The following is a 14,826-nucleotide window of genomic DNA, read 5'->3' as shown; positions in this document are numbered from 1 at the left end:
ACACCACGTGGTTTGTACAATACTCCCCTCTTAAAATGGCCTTGGCTTAAGAGGGCATTCCACATGTGAGTGGATTGCCACTGGCCATCTCTGCTGGAGACATGTTGAGGTTGCCCTAGATGGCACAACGAAGATTGGGCGTAGGAATGTCTAGCATCTCGATGTATATTGCGCTTGGTTGAAGGTCCCCTCATGGCTATTGGGAGAGTTGGAGCAGTGATGGAGACAGCAGCAACTGGAGATGGGTCCATGGTCCTCACTTGGGTCACCAATATAGCTGCTGTGGGCTATGGTGAGAAGAGAAGTGTGTTGGTGAGTTTGTCTCCTTTATTTGTAAGGTCAAACTAAACTGATTTTACATATAACCAGGAGCAGATATACAATGGAATCTTGCTTAACGAGAATAATTTGTTCCTGAATTTTACTTGTAATGTGAAACACTCATTAAGTAAAAGAAATTTTCCCATACAAATCAATGTAAAATGCAATAGTGTGTCCTATGGTTAAGAAATAACACCCAAAAATAATTTGTGATAATATCTGAAATATTTTTTTAGATTATTACATACATATACCAAGGCTTTTTCCCCCTTACAAGGGAGGTAGCCAAAAAGGAAAAGGCATAAAATCATTCCCACTCATTCCATCCCTGAATACAATCCACACCCCTCCACCCTCCCTCTTATCTTAGCACCTCCTAGATGACGGGTCATCCCTGCACCTTGTCCACTGCCCTGGGTCAGAAGCAGTGTCGCAAGACACAGCACATCCACAGCAAGGCTGCTTCATTAAATCGGCGACCCCGCCTCTCCGTCCCCCCATATAAAGGAGAAGACGGGGAGAAATCCCTTCGGGCTGCGTCAAATTTTGCTCACACACACTACCTCACCCCCCATCCCCCCACCCATTCCACCTCATGCATCACAACATCATCCATATACAACCATTCTCCATTCACCCCTGTCTTCTGTCCTCTCCCATCCTTCCTCAACAGACTTCCCCAAAGCCCCCTTCACCCCATCCATCCACATCATCCTAGGACATCCCTTCATGTTCACTCCCTCCACATCTGCCTTCCATACCTCTTTTACTAGTCTTTCTTCACTCATTCTTTCCATGTGTCCAAACCATCCTAATACTCTTTCATCAACCCTATCTCCCAACTCCCTTTCCACCCCTGTTCTCTTCCTCACCCCCTCATTTCTCACTCTATCTAGCCTAGTAACCCCCATCATACTTCTCTGACACCTCATCTCAAACACATTCAAACTCCTTCTCTCTTCCTCTCTTATGTTCCATGTTTCTGCCCCATACAGTGCTGTTGGCACAATCACTCCTTCAAACAGTCTTCTCTTAGCATCCATTCCCAAATGTCTATTCCTCATTCCACTTTTTAATCCACCAAGGCATTTACTTGCTTCTCTCAAACTACATTCTACCTCCACCTTCACTCCACCTTTTCCTGCCACATTTGCACCCAAGTATCTAAAACTATCCACTTCCTCCAGTTGCTCTCTCTTAATGCTCACTTCCAGACTACTGCCACTTTCACCCCTTGTACATCTCATCACCTTACTTTTACCCACATTTATCTTCAGCTTTCTTCTATCACACACTCTCCCAAACTCTGTCACCCACTTCCTCAATCCCTCCTCCGATCCTGCCACAAGCACAGTGTCGTCCGCAAACAACAGCTGGCTCACCTCCCACTTTTCTCCATTTTCTTTAACCATCTCCAATCCCTGACCCACTACCCTTGCATTTACCTCTTGCACTACCCCATCCATGTATAAGTTGAACAGCCAGGGCGACATGACCCATCCTTGACGAAGTCCCACCTTTACCTCGAACCACTCACTCTCTCCATTTCTAATCCTGACACAAGCTCTACTACTCTCATAAAAACTCTTGACAGCTCCTAGAAGCTTTTCTCCTATCCCATATATCTGCAAAACCTTCCACAGTGCCTTTATGTCTACCCAGTCGTAAGCCTTTTCCAGATCCATAAAGGCCCAAAAAACACCCTTCCCCTTTCCTATAGCTTTCTCACATATCTGTCTTACCACAAAAATCTGATCTACGCAACCTCTACCTGTCCTAAATCCACACTGTCCCTCACCAATTACTCCCTCTGTTCCTCTCCTAATCCTCTCAATCAAGATCCTCCCATAAGCCTTCCCAACTGCACTTAACAAGCTAATCCCTCTGAAACTACTACATTCACACTTGTCCCCCTTTCCCTTGTAAAGTGGAACTATACAGGCACTCCTCCAGTGCTCTGGCACTCTACCCTCTCTCCAGCAAACATTAAATAATCTTACCAGCCAGTCCACCATCACTGTACCTCCTTTTTTTTTAGACATTCTGCATGGCATCCATCCAGACCATGTGCCTTACCTGCTTTCATCATCTTAAAAGCTGCTTTCACTTCATCCTTCCTTATTTCTCCTCCATTTTCCTCACTCATCATGGTCATTTTCTTAGCATTTCCCACTGCAGCTATCTTTCCCTCCCTATCCTCCTTCACATTTAGCAACTCCCTAAAATATTCTGCCCATCTTCCCCTTACTGCCTTCTCTTCCATTATCATCTCTCCATCTGCACCATTTACCTTTTCTTCTCTACTTGATTCGCCTCCTCTTCCTCTCTTAATTTCTTCCCAGAACATCTTTTTATTACTTTCAAAATTTTCTGTCATACTCTTACCCCATTTCACATCTGCTCTCCTCTTTGCCTCCTTTACCTTTTGCTTTACTTCTCTTTTCTTTTCTTTGTATAATGCATAAAATGAAAATATAATATACAGTAAATGAACATGGGAAAGAATAAATAATTAGTAAAATAGAATAAATAAAGTGTAAATTCTATTGCAATTTATGAAAAAAAGAAAGTAGTTCCTGTTGCTAGGAAGATGGAGACAGGGGGAGGATTATTGAGGTGAAGGAGGAAAATCTTCTCCCACCAAGGGAGATTCCTCTTCATTTGCTGCTATAATAGTCTCGACTGACTCACTTGCTTTAAATCTGTGAGAAACATTGGCACAACTGGCACTTACTTTAGAATCTTTTTTCATTAGAAAGCTGTCTAGAGACATATGTTTTTGTCAAAAATGTGACACAGCATTACCTACATACATATACCAAAGACTTTTTTCCCCCTTACAAGGGAGGCAGCCAAAAAAAACAAAGGCATAAAAACCACTCCCACCCATCCCATCCCCAACATACTCCACTCCCCTCTACCCTCTTCCCTCCCTCTTATCTTGGCACCTCCTGGATGACGGGTCATCCCTGCATTTTGTCCACTGCCCTGGGTCCAAAAGCAGTTTGCAAGACACTTTTCTTCCATGATATTTTTGTAGAAAATGTTGCATTTTCATGGTATGCACTCCCCTACAATTATACTGGTAAGATATTCAAAGTTTGGCAATAGAAACAAGGTTTTATACCATTATGGATGATTTTATGACTAGTTTTATGAAATATCTGTTAGAAATGCCTCGTTTTTAAGGTATGCCACCTCCTTCCCCTTCACAATTTTGGAAGTGAGAGCCTGGGAGCTGGGAATTGGGGTTTTTGGGTGGGAAAGTAAAAGATGAGTGGGTAATTCTAATCAAACCAATTAAACTAAACCTAACCTAGCCTACCCAATCCCACACAAACATAACCTAGCATTATAGCCACTGTGTTCAAACTAAAGGGAGGAGTTGTGGCTCTGCAGAATAAGCATTGATTGGTAGAAAGTCCCGTGACACTCATGGATACATATGATTGGCTAGAAAGAAAATAGGCTTAACTTGAAGATGCACCATTTACTACAGAAATGCCATATAAAAAAAAAAGTGTTAGAATAGTCCAAAATAAGTCATGGTTTTATAATTGAATTTGTTGCAGGTATAATACTGGATGTTTTTTATGCACTCATTAGCTGAGTTACTTGAAAACTACAAGATTTACTGGAAAAAAAAAAAAGACTCCACAGTTGAAATAAAAAATCCAAGATCTAGTAGAAAATTTCAAGCCGTGTCAACACTGAGAAACAGACAGGAATGTGCTAGCCACGAGTCACGAGGAGATGCTCCTCGTGACTCATTTACCTTGTTGTATTGTACAGGAAAGGGAGCTATGCTCGTGGTGACCTGTTTTTTTATCTCACAAGATCAAGTTTGTTCTTAAATTCTTGTATGTGTTTGCACACACTTTTTTTTGTCCAATTTGTTCCATATATCTATCACTGTGTGGGAAGCTGTGCTTTTTCAGGTCTCTTCTGTAGCTATCCTTTTTGAGTTTCATTGCATGTCCTCTTGTTTTTCCTCTGTCCCACTTTAATAAGTCCTCTCTATCAAGGTGTTCTTTTCCTTTCATAATCCTGTAAATGGTTAGTAGTCCCCTCGTTCTCTTCTTTGTTCCAGGGTTGGCAATTCTAGTTCAGCCAGTCTTTGTTCATATGTCATGTTTGAAAGTTTTGTGGCCATCTTTGTCATTGCGCTTTGTATTCTTTCTAATTTTCTTATATTCTTTTTTGTACTGGATGACCATATCAGTGCTGCATATTCCAGTTTTGGCCTTATCAGTGTTTGTAATATTTTTTTTTATCATTTCCTTATTATACATTCTTGATGTTGAATTCTACTTCCCATCTCTTGCTCCACTCTGAGACTTTGTTCAGATCATTCTGTAATGACTCACAATCTATTTCGGAGCTTATTCTTTTTAATAACTTTGTGTCATCCGCAAAGAAGGTCATGTAACATTCAATACTTTCATCTATGTCATTCACATCTATAGCAAACCTTATCGGAGCTAGCACTGACCCCTGTGGGACACCACTACTCATTTCTTCCCATTTTGAATATTTGTCTCTGAGCACTACTCTCATTTTTCTTCCTTTTAGGAAATCCTCCAATTCAATATTTTTCCATGTATGCCTCCTATTATTTCCAGTTTATGTAGCAATTTTCTGTGCGGTACCTTATCAAATGCCTTTTGTAAGTCCAGGAAAGCACAGTCTGCCCAGTTGTCCCTTTCTTGCAATATATCTATCAATCTTGAATAGAAACAAATTAGTGGTACATGATCTTCCCTGTCTGAATCTAAATTGCCTTGGGTTCAGTATATTGTTCTCCAGATATTTTGTCCATCTGTCTTTTATGACTCACAAATTTTAACTATTGTACTTGTTAGGGACACTGGTTTGTAATTTGTTGGGTCTTCCTTATTTCACCCCCATGTATATTGGCACTATATTGGTATTTTTCCAGTGGTAATTTTCCTTCTTTGAGTGAGCATTCAACTATTTTGTATATTTTTCCTGTTAGTTCATACAGTCCTTTAGTATCCAGTATGCAATGCCATCCGGGCCATGTGATTTAACATCAAGCCTTAATATGTGATTCCTAATTTCATTCTGAGTAATATTGAATTCCTTCATTGGAGGAAATCTTACTTCATTTCTTTGATCACAGTTTTGAAGATTTTCTTTTTCTTTGGTGAATACAGATTTGAAATGTTTGTTCATATCATGGGTAGGTAGTAAGGATTCTTGATGTTGAGCATATGAATCCTGAAACATCACTTGTTAAGCAAAGCATTGGTTGATAATTTTTTTTTTTATGGTATGCAAATTACTCATTATGTGAGGTGCTTGTTAAGCAAGGTTTGACTCTACATACTGTGTGGGTAGTCACCCATAGTGCATAATTACATAACTGCACTGGATTAGGTTAGGTCAGGTTAAGCAGGGTTGCACTGTCATAGGCTAGTGTGCGTGGCTAGTGCATCAAGTCTAGTTGTGTGCACTAGTTGTGTGCACATTGTGTGCACATGACGTGCACTCCACGTCATGTGTTTTGTACAGATTTTAATAGATTTTATACAAAGTTATACCAAATTGACAAAGTCGTTAGGGGGCAAGGGGTAGTTTATTTTCCCCTTGATTTTGTTTCTGAGCTCGATTACCTTATCAGATGGGATACATGTAAAGAAGGATTTCACATCTAGGCAAACCAACTTTTTGTTGTGTACAGAGATATATCTATCTTTATCCAGTATGTCTCCTGAGTGTTTGGGATGTGCTCCACTGATGGTTCCCAGGAGAGGGGGCAGATGTCTGGCCAGCATACCTGTGATCCTATGGGAAGTATCTCCTATCCCTGGTGTTATGGGTCTTATGGGTATATTATTTTTGTAGGGTTTGAGTACATGGGAGGTATAGGAAAGAGCATGATTATTATTAGCACGAGTTAAGTTATAAGATTGACTGACTATGTTGTCAGTAAGTCTGCTGCTACCTCAGACTTGGCAATGATTTTTCTGGTGGGAGATAATTACATTGGGTATTAAAGAAAAACACAATGTAGCTAGATACTTAAGAGGAAAAGAGAAAGAAATAGCAAAAGATTCTGAAAGAGATACAAGAGGGGCAAGAGGGAAAAAGAAATAGAGGAAGTGAATAGTATGGGACAATACTCTAAAGAAAAAAATAAACCAAAAATTAAACTAAGGCCTCAAATGATAGCAGAAGTACTAACAAAAGCAGCAAAATTAGCAAAAAGTGAAAATTACAAAAATATATGGATAAAAAAGGAAATGAGTGATGAGGAAAAAGAGAGGGAAAAGACACTAAAATATGAAGCTCATAAAAAACAAGAGAAGAGAGACTGATTTTTTTTTTTTTTTTTTAGTACTGGACTTGAGGCTGAGAAAATGGTATATCAAGAAAAAGGAAACACAGGAAACAAAAAAAGGAGGGAAAAATAAAATGACGGTAACATATACCAACATAGCATGATTTCGGGATTAAATGAAGTAAATAAATATCTGGTGGAAGAGAAACCAGGTATAATGGCAATTGTGGAAATGAAATTAAAAGGTCCACTACCACCAAAATATTGTTGGACAAGGTTTATATAATCATTGGACTAAATATAGAGAGAAGAAACAGGGTGGAGGAGTCATGTTTTTGACTAAGGCTTAAATGTGACAAAAATAACATAAGGAAATAATAATGTGGAATTGATTATAATAAAAGTTGAAAATAGTGACATGAAAATTAGAAAATTTGTAGTGATATATGTGGGCTTGAAAACATATTCTTGGAAAGGGAGTGACCATTCCAAAATGTTGGAAGACACAAGGCATGCATTAAATGAAATACTGAAAGAAGGAAACCTAGTAACTATGGGTGACTTTAAAGAAATATGTTGGGAGATGACAGTCAAAGGTGGAGAGGACCTTTGGGGAAATATACTACTGGACATGACCATTGAATAGACAAAGATTCATTGGGTAAAAAAGAATACCAGATATAGAAATAATGAAGAACTGTCAAGACTAGAATTAATATTCACGTCAGAACCTGAAATTGTGGATAAAATGGAATACAAGACACCAATTGGGAAAAGTGACCACATACTAATTGAGTTTGAACTAAAGAGTAAATTTACTTGGGAAGAAATGAGAAACATAGAAAAGGAAGACTAATGTATAACAAAATGGATTTTGGGAAACTCAGAAAATTCTTCCAAAAAGCGAGTTGGGAAAACTTTTTTCATGAAACGCATGGAAGAGAAATGGCCAATATTAAAAGAAATCTATAATGGAGTGGATAAATATGTACCAAAACAAAAACAGGAAAAGACATACATTAAGTGCTGGTACAACAAAAAATGTAGTGGGGCAGAAGATAAGAGACAAAGCTTGGAAAAGATTAAAAAAAAAATGGGTAAGTGGCAAATATATATCAAACTAAGAAAATGATTTGTAAAAATAGACAGGGAAGAAAAAAGAAACTATGAAAAAGACATAATAGACAAATGTAAGGGTCAACCTAAATTATTGTACAGATATGTAAACTAAATAAAGAAATAAACAGGAAATAGTGAAACTACATCAAGGGAATATGGAATATATAGAAGATACAGAAATGGCTGAAATTACAAATAAACATTTCAAATCTGTATTCATAAATGTAAATACACACAATTAGGATGAAGGAAAGGGAGAAAGTCCCTCCCCCCATGAAAGAAATAATTGTGACACAGAAAGAAATAAGGGATCAAATAACAAACCTTGATGTCAGAAAATCACATGGACCGAACATAATTGCAAACTGGATACTAAAAGAATGTATAGATGAACTAATGGACAAAATGTATAAGATAATAGATTGCTCACTTAAAGAAGGAAAGGTACTGCAAGATTGGAAAAATGCCAATATTGTGCCAATATAGAAAGGGGGAGATAAGGAAGGCCCAACAAACTATAGACCAATCTTGCTTACAAGTACAATAGCAAAAATATATGAAAAAGTTATCAAAAATAGATGGACTAAACATCTGGAAGAAAACAATATACTGAATACTAAACAATTTGGTTTTAGACAAGGAAGATCATGTGCCACAAACTTGATTTATTTTCATATACCTAAGGCTTTTTTCCCCCCTTATAAGAGAGGTAGCCAAAAAACAAAGAGATGAAAACCACTCCCACCCATTCCATCCCCATCATACACCGCTCCCCTCTACCCTCTTCCCTCCCTCTTGACACCCCCTGGATGATTGGTCATCCCTGCATCTTGCCCACTGCCCTGGGTCAGAAGCAGTGTCACAAGACACAGCACATCCACAGCAAGGCTACCTTATTAAATTGGCAACCCACCTCTCAAACCTCTCATGCAGAAAAGATGGGGAGAAATCCCTTCAGGTTGTGTCAAATTATTTCTCACACATACTCCCTCACCCCCCCATCCCCCACCCATTCCACCTCATGCATCATAGCGCCATCCATATACAACCATTCTTCATTCACCCCTGTCTTCTGTCCTCTCCTGTCCTTCCTCAACAGACATTCCCTTCTTTCCCAAAGCCCCCTTTTACCCCATCCATCCATCTCATCCTAGATTGACCCTTCACATTCACTCCTTCCACCTCTGCCTTCCATATCTCTTTTACTAGTCTTTCTTCACTCATTCTTTCCATGTGTCTAAATCATCCCAATGCTCTTTCATCAGCCCTATCTCCCAACTCCCTTTCCACCCCCATTCTTCTCCTCACCTCCTCATTTCTCACTCTATCCAGCCTAGTAACCCCTATCATACTTCTCAGACGCCTCATCTCAAACACATTCAAACTCCTTTTCTCTTCCTCTCTTATGTTCCATGCTTCTGCCCCATACAGTGCCATCAGTACAATCACTCCTCCATACAATCTCCTCTTATCATCCATTCCCAAATGTCCATTTCTCATTACACTTTTTAATCCACCAAGGCATTTACTCACTTCTCTCAATCTACATTCTACCTCCACCCCCACTCCTCCCTTTCCTGCCACATTCATAACCAACTACCTAAAACTATCTACTTCCTCCAGTCTCTCTCCCCTAATACTCACTTCCAGTTTGCTGCCACTTTTTTCCCTTGTACATCTTATCACCCACATTCATTTTGAACTTCCTTCTTTTGCACACCTTCCCAAACTCTGTCACTAACTTCCTCAATCCCTCCTCTGATCCTGTTACAAGAGGAGTGTCGTCTGCAAACAACAGTTGGCTTATCTCCCACTTTTCTCCATTTTCTTTAACCATCTCCAATCCCTGACCCACTACCCTTGTATTTACCTCTCGCACCACTCCATCCATGTATATATTGAACAGCCAGGGCGACATAACACATCCCTGACGAAGTCCCACCTTTACCTCAAACCACTTACTCTCTCCATTTCTAATCCTAACACATTTACCTAGTTGTGATATACGGGAGGGGAGCTATGCTCGTGGTGACCCGTCTTTGTATCTCTCCGCATCAAGTTTTATCTTAAAATCTTGTATAGTGTTTGCACATACTGTTTTGTTGTCTAATTTGTTCCATGTATTAATCGCTCTGTGTGGGAAACTATTCCTTTTCAAGTTTTTTTCTATAACTATCTTTTTTCAGTTTTTTTCCGTGTCCTCTCGTTTTACCGTTGTCCCACACTAACAGGTCGTTCCTATCTAAAACTTCCATTCCTTTCATTATTCTGTAGATAGTCAGCAAATCTCCTCTTTCTCTTCTTTGTTCCAGAGTTGGTAGGTTCAGTTTGGATAGTCTTTGCTCATATGTTAGTTCGGCGAGAGTCGGTGCTAGTTTGGTTGTCGCTCTTTGTAATCTTTCTAGTTTCTTAATATTCTTTTTGGTACTGGGTGTCCAAAGTGATGCTGCGTACTCAAGTTTTGGTCTTATTAGTGTAGTTAGTATTTTCTTTATCATTTCTTCATCCATATAAGTAAATGCCACTTTGATTGACCTCAATAAATTGTAGGTTTCTCCGAATATTTCATTTATATGCTTATCAGGTTTCATGTCCTTTCCAATCATCACTCCAAGATCTTTTTTAGAGTTTGCTTTTTTCTTTTTTCTTCTCCAATTTTGTAATCTTTTGATATTCTGTTTTTACTCTTTCCAAATTCCATTATACTGCATTTCTTTATATTAAATTTCACTTCCCACTTTTGAGTCCAATTCCTAAAAGCTTACCTCCATATATCTGCAATACCTCCCACAGTGCCTTCCTGTCTACCCTGTCATAAGCCTTTTCCCATCCATAAAAGCCCCCATAACATCCTTACCTTTTCCTATAGCTTCCTCACATATCTGTCTTACCACAAAAGTCTGATCTAAGCAACCCCTACCTGTCCTAAACCCACACTGTTCCTCACCAATTACTTCCACTGTTCCTCTCCTAATCCTCTCAATCAAGACCATAAGCCTTCCCAACTACACTCAACAAGCTGATCCCTCTGAAACTACTACACTCACACTTGTCCCCCTTTCACTTGTAAATTGGAACTTTACAGGCACTCCTCCAGTCTGGCACCCTACTCTCTCTTAAACAAATATTAAATAACCTCACCAGCCAGTCCACCATCAGTGTACCTTCTTTTTTTCAGACATTCTGCATGACATCCATCCAACCCAAGTGCCTTACCTGCTCTCATCATCTTAACAACTGCCTTCACTTCATCTTTCCTTATTTCTCCTCCATTTTCCTCACTTATCATGGTCATTTTCTTTGCACTTCCCACTGCAACTACCTTTCCCTCCCCATCCTCCTTCACATTTAGCAACTCCCTAAAGTACTCTGTCCATCTTTCTCTTAATGCCTTCTCTTCTATTATCATCTCTCCATCTGCACCATTTACCTTTTCTTCCCTACTTGATTTGCCTCCTTTTCCTCTCTTAATTTCTTTCCAAAACATCTTTTTATTTTTTTTTCAAAATTTTCTGTCATACTCTTACCCCATTTCACATCTGCTCTCCTCTTTGCCTCCTTTATCTTATGCTTTACTTCTCTTTTCTTTGTACCTCTCATATGATTCCCTCGTCCTATTTTGTAACCAAAATGAAAGCTTGCTGCTTCTCCTCTACAACCTTCTTTGCTTCCTCATCCCACCACTCACTACCCTTCCTTCTATTACCTCCCATCCTCCTTGTTCCACACACCATCTTTGCACACCGTGACTTCATCCTTGAACCATCCCCATTCCTCTTCCACTTCTAGTTCTACTCTATCCTTCACTCCCTTCCACTCCTCTCTCAGCTTCTTCTTGTACTCATTCTTTTCCTTCTCAGGTAAGCAGTTCACTCTAAGCACCTCCCTACCTGTTGTCCTTTTCCTCTTTCTCCATCAATCCTCCTCTCTCAACTTACCTTCCACCAGAAAATAATCAGATATTCCCCCACTCTCTTGCCTTAGAACGTGTACATCCTTAACTCTTCCTACTATACTCCTATTTACCACTATATAGTCCATTAATGCTCTGCTACCCTTCCATCCACCACCCTCTTCCATGTGTACTTATGCTTGACTTTCTTCCTAAACACTGTATTTGCTATCATCAACTCTCAAGACACATCTCCACCATCAGCTCTCCACTATGACTCTTTCCTGGAATTCCACACTTCCCAACCACTCCATCTTTTGGTTCATTTCCTACCCTAGCATTAAGGTCTTGCAATACTACTACATTGACGTTTCTCCCTAATCCCTCTATGCACTCATTTAAATCTATCCAAAAAGCCTCCCTTTCTTCTACGTACTTCTCACTACCAGGCCCATGTGCATTTAGAAAAACCAACATCTCCTTTCCAAGTTTCACCTTCATCCACATTAACCTTCAAAGAAACCTCCTTCCACTCCACTACACATTTACCTATCTCTTCACTTACTAGTATAGCCAACCCTTCTCTCCGTCGTCCTCTCTTCACTCCTGAGAACTTCCCAACTACACTCCCAAACTCACACTCACCCCTCCCTCTCAACTTAGTTTCACTCAAAGCCAACACATCAGTCTTTCTTCTTACAAACATACTGCCTATCTCTTCCCTTTTACTCTCATCTGTATTACATCAATGCACATTAAAAGACCTACTGGTTGGAAAACTCTTAGACCCCCTTATGCCTTTACTATTTTAGGAATGTCCTCTGTGGGGCTAAAGGGAGAAGGATGCCTAGTCCCAATACCCGTCCCATTTTTCTCGCCTCTTATGATTTAAGTGGAAATACTTGGTGGCAGCATTCTATCCCCCACCACAGGGTAGGCAAAAAAAGGAAATGAATATTCAAAGAAGTGGTACAGGACAGTAACAAGGGGTTGGGGGACAGCATGACGGAGGGACAGTAGCAGTATAATAAAAGTGTCATTATTTCTCTGTAAACAGAGTCCTCTATCACAGACAAAATGATGTGTGGCTCTGGTCCATAGAGGTGCCGCATTTAGACCCTAAAGTATTAACTGCATGCTACTTTACCACAATAACATGCAGTCAAGTAATGGTAAAAAAAAATATTAGTCACACTGATAAGACCAAGATTGGAGTACACAGCGACAGTATGGACACCCAGTACAAAAAAGAATATAAAGAAATTAGAAAAAATCCAAAGAGCAATGACAAAGATGGCCCCAGCACTTTCAAAATTGACATACGAACAACATACATACATATTCCAAGGCTTTTTCTCCCTTACAAGGGAGGTAGCCAAAAAAGGAAAAGGCATAAAATCATTCCCACCTATTCCATCCCTGAATACACTCCACACCCCTCCACCCTCCCTCTTATCTTAGCACCTCCTGGATGACGGGTCATCCCTGCACCTTGTCCACTGCCCTGGGTCAGAAGCAGTGTCACAAGACACAGCACATCCACAGCAAGGCCGCTTCATTAAATCGGCGACCCCCCCTCTCTGTCCCCCCATGCATAAAAGGAGAAGACGGGGAGAAATCCCTTCGGGCTGCGTCAAATTTTGCTCACACATACTACCTCACCCCCCATTCCACCTCATGCATCACAACATCATCCATATACAACCATTCTCCATTCACCCCTGTCTTCTGTCCTCTCCCATCCTTCCTCAACAGACATTCCCCTCTTCCCCTAAACCCCCTTCACCCCATCCATCCACCTCATCCTAGGACGTCCCCTCATGTTCACTCCTTCCACATCTGCCTTCCATACCTCTTTTACTAGTCTTTCTTCACTCATTCTTTCCATGTGTCCAAACCATCCAAATACTCTTTCATCAGCCCTATCTCCCAACTCCCTTTCCACCCCTGTTCTCCTCCTCACCTCCTCATTTCTCACTCTATCTAGCCTAGTAACCCCCATCATACTTCTCAGACACCTCATCTCAAACAGATTCAAACTCCTCTCTTCTTCTCTTATGTTCCATGTTTCTGCCCCATACAGTGCTGTTGGCACAATCACTCCTTCATACAGTCTCCTCTTAGCATTCATTCCCAAATGTTTATTCCTCATTACACTCTTCAATCCACCAAGGCATTTACTTGCTTCTCTCAATCTACATTCTACCTCCACCTTCACTCCACCTTTTCCTGCCACATTTGCAACCAAGTATCTAAAACTATCCACTTCCTCCAGTCGCTCTCCCTTAATGCTCACTTCCAGTCTACTGCCACTTTCACCCCTTGTACATCTAATCACCTTACTTTTACCCACATTTATCTTTAGCTTTCTTGAAAGGATTACAAAGGCGGAGCATACCGACAGGAGACCTTTTGATCCATATCTAGGTCGGATGCGAAAAAAAAATCATAATGATAAAATAACAAAAACTATAATAATGTAAATAACAAATAAAATACATAAATACATAGGTTTAAATAGTAAACAAACAGGTAAATAGTAAATAATAATAAATTGACATATAACTAATAATAAATGAAAATCAAAACAGACAAAAGATAACAAAACAAAAACAATATAAGATGAATTATAATCATTACAGCATCTTAGGTATTTATCTAAATGATTCTTAAAGCTTCGAACTGAACTACATTGCACTACCTGTGCAGGAAGTTTATTCCATTCATTAACTACACGGTTGGCAAAGTTGTTTCTACCCACTTCCAAACTGAATCTATTTCCAGACAGTTTGAGACCATTGTTTCTAGTCTGATTCTCATTCAATGTGAAAATTTTGTCACTTTTGATGTTGTCAATTCCCTTTAAAATCTTAAAGACCTGTATCAAGTCACCTCTGAGTCTACGCTTTTTTAGGGAAAACAGATTCATGTGTTTTAGTCGATTTTCGTATGATTTATTTTTGATATTTGGAATAAGTTTTGTGGCTCGCCGTTGTACTTTTTCCAGTCTGTCAATGTCTTTAATGAAATTTGGTGACCATACGGAAACAGCATATTCCAAATGTGGATGAACTAATGATTTATATAGCTTGTTAATGAGTGATGGACTTTTGAAATCAAAAGATCGTGCAATCAGTCCCAGAATCTTATTTGCTTTCTCAGAGGCTGAAATACACTGCTTGGATGATTT

This window comes from Oratosquilla oratoria, chromosome 9 (assembly GCF_046742065.1).
Source record: "Oratosquilla oratoria isolate Oo_2021 chromosome 9, ASM4674206v1, whole genome shotgun sequence".
Classification (NCBI taxonomy): domain Eukaryota; kingdom Metazoa; phylum Arthropoda; class Malacostraca; order Stomatopoda; family Squillidae; genus Oratosquilla; species Oratosquilla oratoria.
Note: the sequence above shows the minus strand (reverse complement) of the source record.